Below are 15232 nucleotides of genomic sequence, written 5' to 3' on the forward strand. Positions count from 1 at the left end.
GAAAGTAATTTTTTTTTAGATACTGCAGGGATTAGTTAACAGAAGAGAGGAGTGACGACTTCTTAGTGATTTTAACTTTCAAGTGGTTTGTACAGTAGTGTTCTTCGTTGATTAACTCCGAAAAAATACTTGGATTGACTTCGTGTATGGTATTTTTCTGGGGATAGTTGGATTTTAAATATTCACTTTTACTGTTCCCCATAATGCTTATCATACTGTATACACTTTAACCTTTGCTTTAAAAATAAAGCCTCTCCAGGCACCCATAGTTTCACCACTTTCATTCTATTCTTGAGGTATGTTTGCAGTATAGCATACTTGAATAAAAAGCATTTCACTATAATTCACTGATTATTTCCTATAATTCAAATTAAATGAGTGTGACTGAGTCACCTCTGTTGCATCTCAGCCTGGGTTTTCACATCTGCAAAAGAGAGATGTAAATTATTTGAGATGGTACCCTAGTGACTGCTGAAACTTAAATTTATAACTTGAACTTGACCAAATCTTTCAATACTTGAAATCCTAATCCCTGTATAAGTGCATTATTCTTATCAGGTTATTATCAGGTAGATTAATTCCTGTACTAGTCATATGATGTCTCAGTAGAAGAGTGAATGTTTCATTGTAAATAGTCAGTGTTCTTGGTATTTGTTTTCAGGAGACTTTTCAAAAATGTTTTATTTCCTGTTTGTATATCTACTTTAAAGCCATGGAGTCTCTTTTTGGTTTAAAGGGCTGTCTAACAAGATAAATGGAATCCTCACTCATATACTTGGGCTTCCCTGGTGCTCAGATGGTCAAGAATCTGCCTGTGATGCTGGAGACCTGGGTTCGATCCCTGGGTTGGGAAGATTCCCTGGAGGAGGAAATGGCAACCCACTCCAGTATTCTTGCCTTGGAGAATCCCCATGGACAGAGGAGCCTGGTGCGTTGCAAAGAGTCGAACAGGACTGAGCGACTAAACACAGCAGCACTCATATACTGAGTATCGCCTTGTAGTTGCTACTGAAATGTTGATTTCTGAGTTACACTATCAAATACTCCTAATATTAAATATTGGGCGAGCTATCAGATGGGTGTTAGTTCATTTCATGGCATTAAGTACTGGTATTTAAATGTCATTCATTCTTGGGTAGTTTGCATTCAGTTGGAGAAAGCATCCTTTTGCCTTGCAAATGATAAGTGTTGTTTATTTTAGTGCACCTTTGATTGATCATACTTGAATGTCTACTTGGTGTAAGGGATTGTTGGGGTTCCATACTTGAAATAAACATTGTTTAGGAAACATTAATTTCTTTTGTAGCAGTTGCTTGTTCTTTGATCTGTTTCACTGACAGCAATTCTAGATTTGAAGATGAATTTTAGAGTGAAAATATAAAGTACAAAAATTGTCAGCAATGCTTTGGTGATATTTCATCATACTATTTATTTTTAAAAGTGGTCTTGAGTCTTGAGATTAGTCGTGTGCAAAAACAAAAACTTATGTTTTTGTGATTTGTAATAATTCTATGCAAATTGAAAAAGTTGAACGAATATTTTCCAAAAGATTATTTTTAATTAAAAAAATGGAATTGGGAAAACACATACCAAAACAGATTATCAAAATGCTTAATCTCCTTATTTGCATTTGATGAGGATTTAAAAATTTTGTATATACAGCAGGATGTAATTGATATAAAGACTTTAAAACTAATTTGGATTTAGCTTCAGAAAATCTAAAACTATTACCTTTCTTCAACCTGCAGCAACTTGTTTTATCGTTTTAGGGGCTTGTCTTTCGGTCTTCCTTTATGAATTGTTTTCAGTTCTTGATTTTGACTTTCATCCTTTTGTTACTTGTTCAGTTTCTTTCATGCAGGATGATGTTACAGTAGCTGTGTGTTTGTTGCTCAGTAGTGTCCAACTCTTTACGACCCCATCGACTAGCCCGCCAGGCTCCTCTGTCCGTGGAATTCTCCAGGCAAGAATACTGGAGTGGGTAGCCATTCCCTTCTCCAGGGGATCTTCCTGACCCAGGGACCAAACCCAAGTCTCCTACATTGCAGGTGAATTCTTTACCACCTGAGTGGTAAAGAATCTGCTTGAGCCACCAGGGAAGCCCATTAAAGTAGTAAGCAGTTTTAAAATTAAGAGAACATATAGATTTATGTAAGTGCTTATATTTGTTGGCTTACAGGTTTTGAAAATCATTTTTGGCAAAAAGTGATAGTTTGGATTCTTTTGGATTCTTTGATTTGCTTTTTTGTATAGAAAATTTTGTTTCAGTAAAGGCATCATTTCTACATTTAAAATACATATAAGGTTTTTCTTCACTGAAGGAGTCATTGAAAATACTTAATTTGCTATGAATTCTGGTCACTAGAACAATCTGTCAGAGTTTGAAGGGTCCAAAAGTGGAAGAAAAAAAAAAACCCACACTTGCCAAACTTGTTGAGTCAGTATTAACTAACACTTTTGTACAAAAAGGGCAAGGGTTAGGATAATATGATTAAAATGAGAAATGCTTTTTTTACTAGGTACTTTGAAGTTTAGCCTTTTTTGGTGGGGTTTTGTTTTGAACTACTCTAACTATTGGAGAAGAAAATTAATGAGTTATAAATGTTGCCAGTGAAAAACAGGCTTAGAAAGAAAAAAGATTTTTTTTAAAAGATGAAGAAAACATATGTGACCTTTGTACTTTATTAATAATTAAAGACATCTTAAAGGCAAGTAGTGTTCACCCCCCTTTCTTTGTTGTTACAGTGCAGCAGTCACAGTGTAACCTGATAATCCGTTGCTTTGCTCACTCCAGTTTGCCTGTGTAGCTGATTGTGTTGGGCTGAGCATCCTAGGCTGTGCAGCTTGTCTGGCTTTGAGATTAATGTTATAGATTCTTGGAAAGAGCAAATATGAGAAAGGCATGTGCTTATTAATCTTTGGAGATGTAAAACATTTGTAGTCTCCTTGTCAGCGTTTGGGTTAAAATTAAGAATATCATAGCATAGATGGTGTACACTATTTGATCGTAAGATTTAACTTTCGTAAATGATCACACAGTTGTACAACTCAAAAGAAGTTCCACTAGTGTTTTTACATCTCAGTTTAGTTTCTGCTTGCTAAACCTTACTCTTGGGAAATTGTTCAGTTTCAAGCTGAAGAGAAGGAAGGGAAGTTAATTTTTAAAATTCCTTTTTAAAGTCTGCACAAGAGATTCCCTTCCCACTTTTTGAAATTTTTGAAAACATGATACTTTTAAAATATAGTGAAAATACTGGTTTGAGATGGATGGGGAAACTGAGGAAGAAATAGGTACACTGTGTAGAGTTAATTGAATCTTTGTAGTTATTGTTAGGGGTTTTGGGGTCTGAATATTGAAGGAAAACTATTGTAAGAAGAAAGAGCCTTGGGGTTCCCTAGTGGACCAGTGGTTAAGACTCTTGATTGCACTGCAGGAGGCTTGGGTTCAGTCCCTTGTTGGGGAACCAAGATCCTAGATGCGTCATGGTGTGGCCAGAAAATAAACAAGAAACAAATAAAAGAAGAAGGAAGAGCCTCTTTTTCTAATAGTCGCTGAGTTGTATCTGACTCTTTGCCACACCATGGACTGAATGAAGGCTGTCAGGCTCCTCTGTCCATGAAATTTTCCAGGCAAAAATACTGGAGTGAGCTGCCATTTCCTACTCCAGGGAATCTTCCTGACCAAAGGATTGAACTTGTGTCTGTTTTGTCTTCTCTGTTGGCAGGCGGGTTCTTTACCAGTGAACCACCTGGGACTCCTTTCTGTTAGTACTCAATCAATGTATGTAACTTTTGAAAATGTGTATTTCTATCAGTGAAGGCATGGGCACTGTATTTTCTTTAGAAGCTTTACATGATGAACGTTTAATAAATGGTGTTCATTATTTAAGAAAGTAGAATGAGGAAGTTGCTTATAATTTGACTCTGCTGTCATTTGGGTGTGTTATTTTATTTACGCACGCTGAACTTTTGTTGTTCCTTGAGCACTTAAGTGTTCTTTCATTCATTGTACCTGTTCGGCTTACACCTGGAATGCTTTTCTCCCTTCCAACTAATGAATCTATTCTTTCTTCCTCTCTACCCCAGGCAAAGGATTGTAGTATTTTTTTTTTTAGTGTTTGTGCAATTGTTTACTAGTCCTGATCTTCAAAGGACAAGAACTATCTTAATTTATGGCATCCCTAGTACATAGCACGTGTGTGCATGCAGAGTCCCTTCAGCCGTGTCCGACTCTGTGTGACCCCATGGACTGTAGCCTGCCAGGCTCCTCTGTCCTTGGGATTCTCCAGGCAAGAGTACTGGAGTGGGTTGCCATGCCCTCCTTCAGGGGATCTTCCTAACTCAGTGGTCAGACTCAAGTCTCTTGTGTCTCCAATATAGCAGGCAGATTCTTTATCCACTGAGCCACATGGGAAGCTCATAGGAGTTGACTGCAGGTCATTTACTTGCGACTGATAGAGTTGATGTTATTGAAATTTATTTTCAGATTTAGAACATATACAAAACCTTATCTGTGTGTCTTTGGAAATATTATTTAGATATTTAATTCCAAAATGGATATTTTCCTTTTCTACTTGTAATTTACTCAGACCCTTTGTTTTGCCAAAGTTTCAAGTGACAGCAAAGAAATTTGCTCTGCCTGCCATCTTTTTTCTTTCTTTTGAATACCTGTTATGTAATTCATTATGCTCAGGGAACTAATAGTAAGCTGAGAACTTCAGTCTTTTTCCTCAGAATGGGAATATGTTGATAGTTTAGTGATTTGTTATCGACTTTCCCACTGTTTTTGAAGGCTCTACTATAACAGTGCTGAGGCGTTTTTAAAAAGTTCTTAATCTATTTACAAAATAATAGATGTCCACTGTAATAAATTAAAAAAAAAAAACTAAAGACACACTTCTAAAAAAAAACCTGTTCATTTCCCCAGCCGCTTTGTTGTTACTCCCCAACCATTTTACCAGGTTTTGAGTATACTCCAGTACCTCTCCACGCTTGGTTAAGTACTGTACATACAACATTAATGTACATACATGGCATGCTTTGTTTTTACAAAGGGTAGATCATACTTTTTATGTTACTCTGTAACTGAAACTTTCCTTAACACCTCATGGTCAGTAAGTATAATGCTACCTTGTTTTAGAGGGGTGGGATGGGAGGGTGGAAGGGAGGCTCAAGAGGGAGGAGATACATGTCTACTTACCGCTGATTTATGTTGTACAGCAGAAACCAACATGGCATTGTAATTATCTTCCAATTAAAAAAAGGAAACCCTATCACGTCTCACAGTGTGGATGTACTCTACATAATTTATTCAGTCATTTTCTTGTATACGTTTGGGCTGTTCCGAGATTTTTGCACTACAAACAGTAGTGCACTAGACGACCTTTTACATGTCCCTTTATTTGCTGATGCTCTTATTTCTACAGAGTGGAATCTCTTAGGTGGGATTTCTGAGTTAAAGGAATTATATTTTAAATGTTACCATTGCTGGATTACTCTTTTAGTAGGTTGTCATAATTTCCATTTCCACTAGCAGTGGGTTCATAATGTCACATCTTTAGATGACATTACTTAATTTTATTTTTGCTGGTCTGCTAGTTGCTAAATGGTTTCTCAGTTTTGTCTTAATTTTAATTTCCTTGATTATTGCTGGAGCTAGTCTCTTTTACTATGTTTTGTGGTCTTTTGGATTTCCTTTACTGTGAATTGCCTGTTCATGCCCTTGCTTCATTTTTCTTTTTCTTGTATCTTGCAGGAACATCTCATGGTATATTAATTCTTTGTGTATAACACATGAATTTATTAATCTAGAGTTAAATTTTATCTGGTATAAAGTAAGGGGTCTTATATGATTTTCTTTTGTGTAGAGAGCCAGCTGTGTCCAGACTAAATAAACCATCCTTTCTTCAATGAATTGAATGCTGCCTTATCATATGTTACGTTCCCATATATGTTTGCTCTATTTCTGGATGTTCTGTTTTACTCTTCCTGTACCATTATTTTACTGTTTTGAATATTATAGCTTTATATAGAAAGTTAACACTCTGTTAAGTGCTCCTGTCACTGTACTTTTAAGTTTTTTTGACTATTCTTAAATATTTATTCTTATCTATATTGGTTGAATATAATTCTGTTGAGTTCAGAAAGCTTCAAAAAAGCCAAGTCAGTGTTTGGAATTGCACTATATTCATGTATTAATTTTGGAAGGCCTGACATTTTTAAATAATGATAACTTTTCCATATTATAATGTTTCCATTTATTGAGGTCTTATTTTAGTTTCTTCAGTAAAGATTTCGTAGATTTAGTAGTTGTCTTCATCTAGTTCATGTACCTTTATTGCTAAATTTATTCCTAGATATTTTACAATTTTTGACTCGGTTATCAGTGGAACTTCAACCCCCACCCCCACCCCCCCCATTTCTAACTAATGTCAAACATAGGTTAAAAATGAATCTTTCATTTCCTATAGACCAGTGCTTCTCCTCTCCACCCACTTCTTGGCTATCTCAAATTAACAGAACTTGGATTCGTGAAGAATATGCTAGGGAAAATTTGTTGTCTTAGTATTAAGTCACTTTCTCATAGCTTTCTAAAGTCATCTGTAGAAAAGTGCCCATAGATAACTGTGACTCTAGCCTTTTAGGATGAGTGCCACCTTTTTATTTTGAAAGTTTGCAGTTTTGCTTTATTCATCCATTCTTGTGGTTTTTGTCAATTTGAATCTTTAAAGCAAGAATTCTCAAATTATGCATGTTCATTATATGAAAGATATCAAAATATATGGAAGTTAAAGCACCTATATTCACATGAGGTACAGATATCTTCCTTAAGATTTATCTTACTTGTTCAATTCAGTTCAGTCACTCAGTCGTGTTTCACTCTGCGACCCCATGGACAGCAGCACGCCAGGCCTCCCTGTCCATCGCCAACTCCCAGAGCTTGCTCAAACTCTTGTCCATCAAGTCGGTGATGCCATCCAGCCATCTCATCCTCTGTCGTCCCCTTCTCCTCCTGCCTTCAATCTTTCCCATCATCAGGATCTTTTCCAGGGAGTCAGTTCTTTGCATCAGGTGGCCAAAGTATTGGAGTTTCAGCTTCAGTATCAGTCCTTCCAATGAATATTCAGGACTGATTTCCTTTAGGATGGACTGGTTGGATCTCCTTGCAGTCCAAGTGACTTTCAAGAGTCTTCTCCAATACCACAGTTCAAAAGCATCAATTCTTCGGTGCTCAGCTTTCTTTATAGTGCAACTCTTACATCCATACATGACTACTGGAAAAACCATAGCTTTGACTAGACGAATCTTTGTTGGCAAAGTAATGTCTCTGCTTTTTAATATGCTGTCTAGGTTGGTCACAGCCTTTCTTCTAAGGAGGAAGCGTCTTTTAACTTCATGGCTGCGGTCACCATCTGCAGTGATTTTGGAGCCCCAAAAAATAAAGTCTGTCACTGTTTCCATTGCTTCCCCATCTGTTTGCCATGAAGTGATGGGACCAGATGCCATGATCTTAGTTTTCTGAATGTTGAGTTTAAAGCCAACTTTTTCACTCTCCTCTTTCACTTTGATCAAGAGGCTTTTAGTTCCTCTTCGCTTTCTGCCATAAGGGTGGTGTCATCTGCGTATCTGAGGTTATTGATATTTCTCCTGGTAATCTTGATTCCAGCTTGTGCTTCATCCAGCCCAGCATTTCACATGAGAGTTCATCTTACCCTTTAGGGCGTATCTTTAAAAAAATTAAGATTTTATTTGAAGCATTTTGTGACCGTTTTTGATAATTGAGGCCTCTATGGTATATCTTTGCTAATATTAGGGTTAAGAGAGTGAAAAATTGCTTTTTATTTTGTGTCAAATTGATCATGTTCATCTGTCATAGTTTATTTCGCCTTTATTACTTTTCATATGAATTAAGGTGACTGAATTGTTCAGTAGGCATATTTACATTTATATATATCTAATTTTAAAACCTCAGGTTTGGTGAGTTTTGCTTATGGATAATTAAGTTTAAAAGAAGATTCCTATAACACTGACAGTTGAGGGACAATTGAGCTTAAGATCTCATAGAGGGATACCAGGTGACTGCTTAGACAGGGTGTGGTAATATCCTAATGTGGTCACACATTTCACAGCCTTCCCCTTGAAGATCCAGAAATTCCATTTTAGTATTTCACCTAGGAATGATTCATCCTGATCAGACTCGCTGGTGTGTAAGTTAGGATAACAGTGTTGTAATTCATAAGGGGTTATACTTTTCTGTTGAATTACCTGTATCTACTTTGTGGGGTCCTCTGTTCCTTGTATGGAGGTGTTTGGGAGGCAAGGTGCTTCAGAAGGTGATTAATAATCAGAAAGTTGCATTGTGAGCCTGAAACCAGATCCTATAAAGTTGCATGGGCTTGAGTGTTTTATCATTCTAGGCCAAGGTGAAACTTGAAAGAACTGTCCCTGACAATGGTGTTTTGCCTCTCCAGAGACCAAAATACTTATCCCCAGATTTAATCTCTTCTATTCAAACAGTGATTTATTAACACTGGCCACCCCTTTTTCTTCACTCTGTAGAACATTTCCTTTCTATGAACACATTTCTTCATACAGGAGAAATAGATGTGTGCTGCTTCCCCCTCCCTGCCCACTTTACCCCAAAGAAAGAAAACCACAAGAACACAGACAGTGAGAGAGCACAGCTAAGTCAGATTAATGACAGGTAGTGTCTGTAATCAAGAGGGAAATGGCACCCCACTCCAGTATTCTTGCCTGGAAAGTCCCATGGGTGGAGGAGCCTGGTGGGCTGCCGTCTGTGGGGTCGCACAGAGTCGGACACTATTGAAGCGACTTAGCAGCAGCAGCAGCAGCTGCAGTGTCTGTAAGATACATTGTAAAGTAAAAATCTGGTTGAAGCATAATACTGTTGATTAGTTTGGTTTAAGTTTCTTACTATTAAGCTTTCTTACTATTTTGGTCATGGTATTTTTGCAAGTTTTAAATATACCAAAGCAATTCAAATATACATATGAGATAAAAATCTGAAATAGGGGTTTTGTGTGGAGTGTAATTTGAAAGTATAGGTCATATGGAGAGTGAGAGAGAAACATGGCAACTTCTGTTGGAGGGTTTTGCCCAGTGTTAATTTGGGTCCCTTGAGCACTCTCAGCCATACTTAGAAGTCTGTGACTGGTGGTAAAGTTAACATAAATTTTATTTCTTTTCTTACTGTTTATCAAGAAAGATTTCAAGTACAGTGGGTGTCTAGAAAAGGAGATAATTTTCATATTGAAAAATCACTTTTAACTTGGGATTTCTTTTTAGATTTAGAGTTCAAATACCTTTAAGTTTAGAGGAAGCAGAATCAGATAGCAGTGGGAATCCCACCCTTTATGTATTTGTCGGCTGTCAGCTCAGCGCTCACAGCCAGAGAGTGTGAGGTCAGGAGTGGGAAGAAAGTTAAATAAGTATGATAGAATAGAGGACTGGGTCAAGTCCTGATGCCTTTTCTATAGCTGTTAGTGAGGATCCAGTGCACTTTATTTTGTATTCTCTGGAAAGGACAAGTACATTTTCTTTAAATAAGGCTCTTCTACTCTTCAGAATTCAATAAATGCATTATTTGTTCAGTTCCTACTCTTCAGGCAAGGGGAATATAAGGATTAATAAAATAATCAAGAATCAGGCTTTAGGGAGCTTGTATATGAGTGGGAAAAATAGGTATTTCAGAGGAAAAAAAAGAGGTGATCATGGCTTGGAGATGGTATTGATGGTTTTATCCCACAAAGGGTTTTGTGGAAACTTTGGAAAGTAACTATTTTCTCCATTTTAGGGATAAGATTTAGGTGAATTGGAACATTTGCAGTCTTTTTTTCCCCTGGTCTCTTCTACTATTTAAAAATTTTCTTTTCTATATGAAGCATTTATAGTTTTGATTACTTTGATATGTAAAATAATACTAATTTAGTTTTAAGCTTCAAAACCCAATTTTGTTTAACCATTTTGGATAGAAATTTTTCCAAAATGAATTTTATACTTCCTTTTTTTGTTTTCATCCTTATTTATCAAATTATTAAATAGAATACATTTATTAAAAATAGACTATGTTAATAAAATAGAATACATTAATAAAATAGAATACATTTGTCCACAGCTCCTGTTCCTTAACAAATCAGACTTAATTTTTTTGTGTTTGCTTTTCATCCTTGTCGTACTAAGTGTTTTACTTTTTATTTTTAGTTTTTAAAAAGATAACAAAGAGGGACATTTTATTTTGAAAATATGTGCAAGCATGTACATATAAAACATGTGGATGTTTAGGCATTGACTGAAACCATTGAAATACTAAATGTGTTAGACGTAAAAAGAGAAATTGACAAAACATAATCATGGTAATAGACTTAAATATATCTTTCTCAGTCTTTGATGGATCAGGTAGTTAAATGAATGAGAGTGGACAGTATTTGAACTATATAATTTTTAGAAATTGGTTATTCCATGGATACTGTTTTATTTTCATGTAACTGTTAGCTTTAGTTTTTAGGGCAGCTTTATTGAGATATACACAAAATTGTATATATTTAATGTATAATTTGGGCTTCCCTTGTGGCTCAGTGGTAAAAAATCCGCCTGCCAGTGCAGGAGAGTTGGGTTCGATCCCTGGATTGGAAAGATACCCTGGAGAAGGAAATGGCAACCCACTCCAGTATTCTTGTCTGGGAAATCCCATGGACAGAGGAGCCTGGCAGATTACAGTCCATGGGTTGTGAAGAATTGGACACAATTTAGTGACTAAACAACAATGTATATAATTTGATGAGTTAGGATATAACTTTATATTCAGTTTTTTTCTACCTTCTGCCTTAAATGTTAAATGTTGATCTTTATGAGCCATTCCTTGCTGAGCCATGATCTTATTTAAAAAAACTGAATATGGTACTGTTTTTAACTTGTTAATATTCTTAGGACTTCAGGGAGAGTTGAAGACTTTTTACTAGCACACTAAGTATCCTCAGACTGCTATGCTCTGTGTGTGTCTTAAGTGTGTATAAGATAAATGCTTTAATTTTGGATTTTTTTTAAAAAGTTGTAAATCAAGGTAATTATTGTGGAAGTCAAAGGTAGAGATTTATCAGTGATTTGGTCTTTTCCTTTTTGATTAATCATCTATAATTTTTAATAAGAGAAATCGGTAAAGGGCACAATCTTTTTTCTAGATTGTGGAATTTTTAGAATATTTGTTTGTATTTTTTAGAATACAGCAGGCACTGTCCTCTTGACAAATTTTCAGTTGCACAATATAATATTGTATAGGCACTGTATCGGAGAAGGCAATGGCACCCCACTCCAGTACTCTTGCCTGGAAAATCCCATGGATGGAGAAGCCTGGTAGTCTGCAGTCCATGGGGTCGCGAAGAGTTGGACACGGCGGAGCGACTTCCCTTTCACTTTTCACCTTCATGCATTGGAGAAGGAAATGGCAACCCACTCCAGTGTTCTTGCCTGGAGAACCCCAGGGACGGGGGAGCCTATGGGGTTGTACAGAGTCAGACACGACTGAAGCGACTTAGCAGCAGCAGCAGGCACTGTATTGTTATAGCAGATCTCCAGAATTTATGAATCTTGCTATTATGCTTTTGAATGCTTGCTTCAGTTAGATATAAGTTTTATTTGTTTGTTTTGCAACCGTTTTTTTTTCCCCCTTGCTGTTAGGTGACAGTTTAACTATCATCAGTGTCCTTTCCCAAAACAACTTTCTCCTGGCTCCCACTCTCTTCAGTTTTTCTTCCAGTTTTCTAATTTGTTCTATTCTGGAAAAAGCTGAATAAGAACCTGCAAATAAAGTAGATGTTCCGGGTCGATATGTGTTGATGTGAATCTCTCTGTTGGCTGCATGAGATTATAAAAATGTGTTTTAGATTCTCAGCTATGTTCTGTATAGCTGAGTCATTACTATACATTGTATCTTACGTTTTTATTTTAAAGGATAGTTATTGTTTTTTATGATAGATGTTTAAGCTGTTATATGTTGAGGAATCTCATGGTTTTTGAGTATTTGAAAAGCAAGTAAACACTTTGAAAAATAAGGAAATCTACATCGTAATTAAAATAGGTAATGTGGTCTACAGCATTCATTACATATGTCTAATACATGGATGTATTTGAATCTAATTTTTAGAAATATTTCAGATATAAAGCACATGGAAAATAATAATAAACATTCATTTACCTACTGCCTAGTCCAAGAAGTAAAATACCACCAATGTAGCTGAAGCTTCCTGTGTACTACCCCAGTCAGAGTCCCCTCTTTCCCAGATGATTGTCTTTGGCATACACATTCTTATTCTTTTACTGCATTTTCACAGTTGAGGTATGTTTTAGGTGTACAGCAAAGTGATTCAACTGTACATACACTCTTTTTTTTTTTTTTAATATTTATTTATTTGGCTGCCCCAGGTCTTGGTTGCGGGATATAGGATCTGTTTCCCTGACCAGGGATTGAACCCAGGCCCCTGCAATGGGAGCACAGAGTCTTAGCCACTGGACCCCCAGGGCAGTCCCCAGTTACACATGTACTCTTACTGCATTTTTGTAGTAGATCTAAAGAATCTAGTAGATCATACTTTCATGTCTTTTAAACTTTTATAAATATTAATTCTGTGTGTCTTTCTGCAACTTGTTTTTACTCAAGATTATTTTATTCAGGGGTGATTTGTTCATGTAGCCAACATTCGTTTAGTGATTACTACGTGCTAGGCACTTTGCTAAGACTTTTATGTGTATTCTGGTTTGTTTCTTGTAACAATTCATTGAGGTAGATACTCTCCGCATTTTAGAGACGAGGAAACTGAATTCTGAGAGATTAAGACATTTACACAAGGACACAGCTAATAAGTTGTGGAGCTGGCATATAAACCTAAGTAATTTTATGTTGTTTTAAACAGTGATAGGGTCATTGAATAAGGGTACATCATCTCTTATCAGTCCTGAAATTGCCAAAAGACGTTCTTCATAATTCTTTTGGTGTTAAAGTCTGATCTGACCAGATGCGAGGCTGTTTATAGTATTTATTTCTCTCCTTGGTGTGAATATTCTTATGTGTTACTGCAGAAATATTGTTTGATAATAGAACAGATGCTCCAGACCTAATGGGCAAATTATAACGTATTGTGTAGGTACTATATTACCTTTCTAAAATCCAGAAAATTTATTTCCGTTCTCCCCTAAAGGTTTTGAATGAGTACTGGTACTGTGCTACGTAGGGGCTTCCCAGGTGGCTTAGTGTTGAGAAATCTACCTGTCAGTGCAGGAGATGCAGGAGATGAGGGTTTGATCCCTGGGTCAGGAAGATCCCCTAGAACAGGAAATGTAACTCACTCCAGTATTCTTGCCTGGAAAATTCCATGGACAAAGGAATCTGGCAGACTACAGTCTATGGGGTTGCAAATGAGTCGGACAGGACTGAGTGAATAAACGACTGTGCTACAAACCTCTTTCTATATATGTATGGGATTTTGGATTTGTTTGATTCAGAAATTGCTCAAAAAGAAAAAAATGTCTACATATATTGAGTTAGTTTGGCCATGACAATATTTGGCTTATCATAAATACAGTGTCCTGTCATTGATTAGCAATTTTTGCCTTTTATTATGTGGCTGGAATTTAAAAATCTGTTTTCTTCAGTAGACTTTGAGATCTTAAGGATAGAGGCTATGTCCTTGCCAGTCCCTAGCACCTATTACAATGCCTGGCATAGCAAAGGCTCAGCAAATATTTGTTCAATGAGTGATTGGCACTTACTGGTATAACATGTTTCCCTGTTACTTAGGTCATCTCTGGGGTAGTGTGACTAAGTGAATTGAACAAGGAAGAAAAAGAAGAGGTACATGAAGCTAACTTCTGATTCTGTATTTTTTACATTTTCCCTTTCCATTTTGAAATGGATTTAAATGATGCTTATGTTGATGTGTTGATGTTGTTTATGATATTGTAGTCTCTGTTTTATAAATGGGCCTTCAGCTATTCAACTTTTTTTGTTGTTCATTTTCTGTTTAAAGACCTTGATCTTGCTGCTTTCTCAGTTCAGAATTCTCAAACTTAATGTTAAGTGTAGTATATAATATTTTGCTCATTATTAAAGTTTGGTTTAACTTATTTTTTCCTTGTACAGAATTACCTGACTGTACAAGCAGTCAATTGAAGAGGCTACCTTTGATTTGTAAAGAATGATGCTTTTAAAATAGACTGAAAATAGAATGATATGTAGTATGATCATTAAATATTTGTTCTCATAGATTTTTAAAGCTGATTCAATACTCTTTATTTTTTATTTTAATTTTTCAGTTTTCAGTATTCAGTATTTATTCAATACCCTTATTTTACTGCTGAAAGAGAGGCTTAGAGAAGTCAAGTGGCTTGCTGTAGGTAGTTGGGCCAACAAGGGTGGTTAAGTACTAGGATCTTCTTTTTACTGTTTTTGCACTAACATTTCTTTTAAATCTGTTCTTTTCTTTATAGACACTGTGTCTGAGGGATATTCAACATGTTAAGAGTTTTTGTTTGAACAATTTAAGAAGTTTCTTATTCAAAATATAAAACCATAGTCGCTAAGGTTTATTAATGTAAGAAGACTTGGGGAGCAGGCAAGAGGAGAGGCTAGCTTACTGGGCCCAATTCTCTTCCCCAGTAATTTTTCCTTCACTTGTAACTCTTTGACTTCAATTACTGTTGCTTCCAGTGCATAGTTCCTGTGGTGTGACTCCCTCCTTTTGGTGCCTTGGCCAAAACATAGACATGACATTTTGTTTTTCTCAATTTTTAGAATAGACCTTCTTACATATCTTAGGTAGAAATAAAGAGAAATACAAGTTCTTAAAGATTTGTCCTTGGCCTTCTCCATGTATTTAAAGCATTACCCTCTTAGTCTCAGTTCACTTGTTTGGAAGTCCAAAATAGCTGTAGCTTGACAGGCACCCTTTCTGAACTGCCTGGGTTTGAAAAGCACTCCCTTTCAACCTGGTACTCAGGATCTCCTTTCTAGATGGCTTGGTACTTCTATGGAGCTTAGCTCAGTAGAGCACCTATTAGTTCCCTGTCCCTCATAAGCCCCATTTTTCTGTGATAAATTCCTAGATGTAGCATTGCTGGGTCGTATGGTAAGTGTATGTTGTAAGTTTATATGAAACTGTCAAACTGTTTTCCAGAGTGGCAGTACCATTTTGCTTGCCTTCCAGCGCTGTGTGAAAGAGAG

At 36.3% G+C, this 15232-nt stretch overlaps 1 protein-coding gene across 2 annotated transcripts in view; it reads left to right on the forward strand.

Moving 5' to 3' along the window:
• The window catches only part of AP1G1 (adaptor related protein complex 1 subunit gamma 1), an 83798-nt gene that overhangs the window by 1307 nt on the left and 67259 nt on the right, over positions 1–15232 (forward strand). The window lies entirely within an intron of this gene.

This window comes from Bubalus bubalis, chromosome 18 (assembly GCF_019923935.1).
Source record: "Bubalus bubalis isolate 160015118507 breed Murrah chromosome 18, NDDB_SH_1, whole genome shotgun sequence".
NCBI lineage: Eukaryota > Metazoa > Chordata > Mammalia > Artiodactyla > Bovidae > Bubalus > Bubalus bubalis.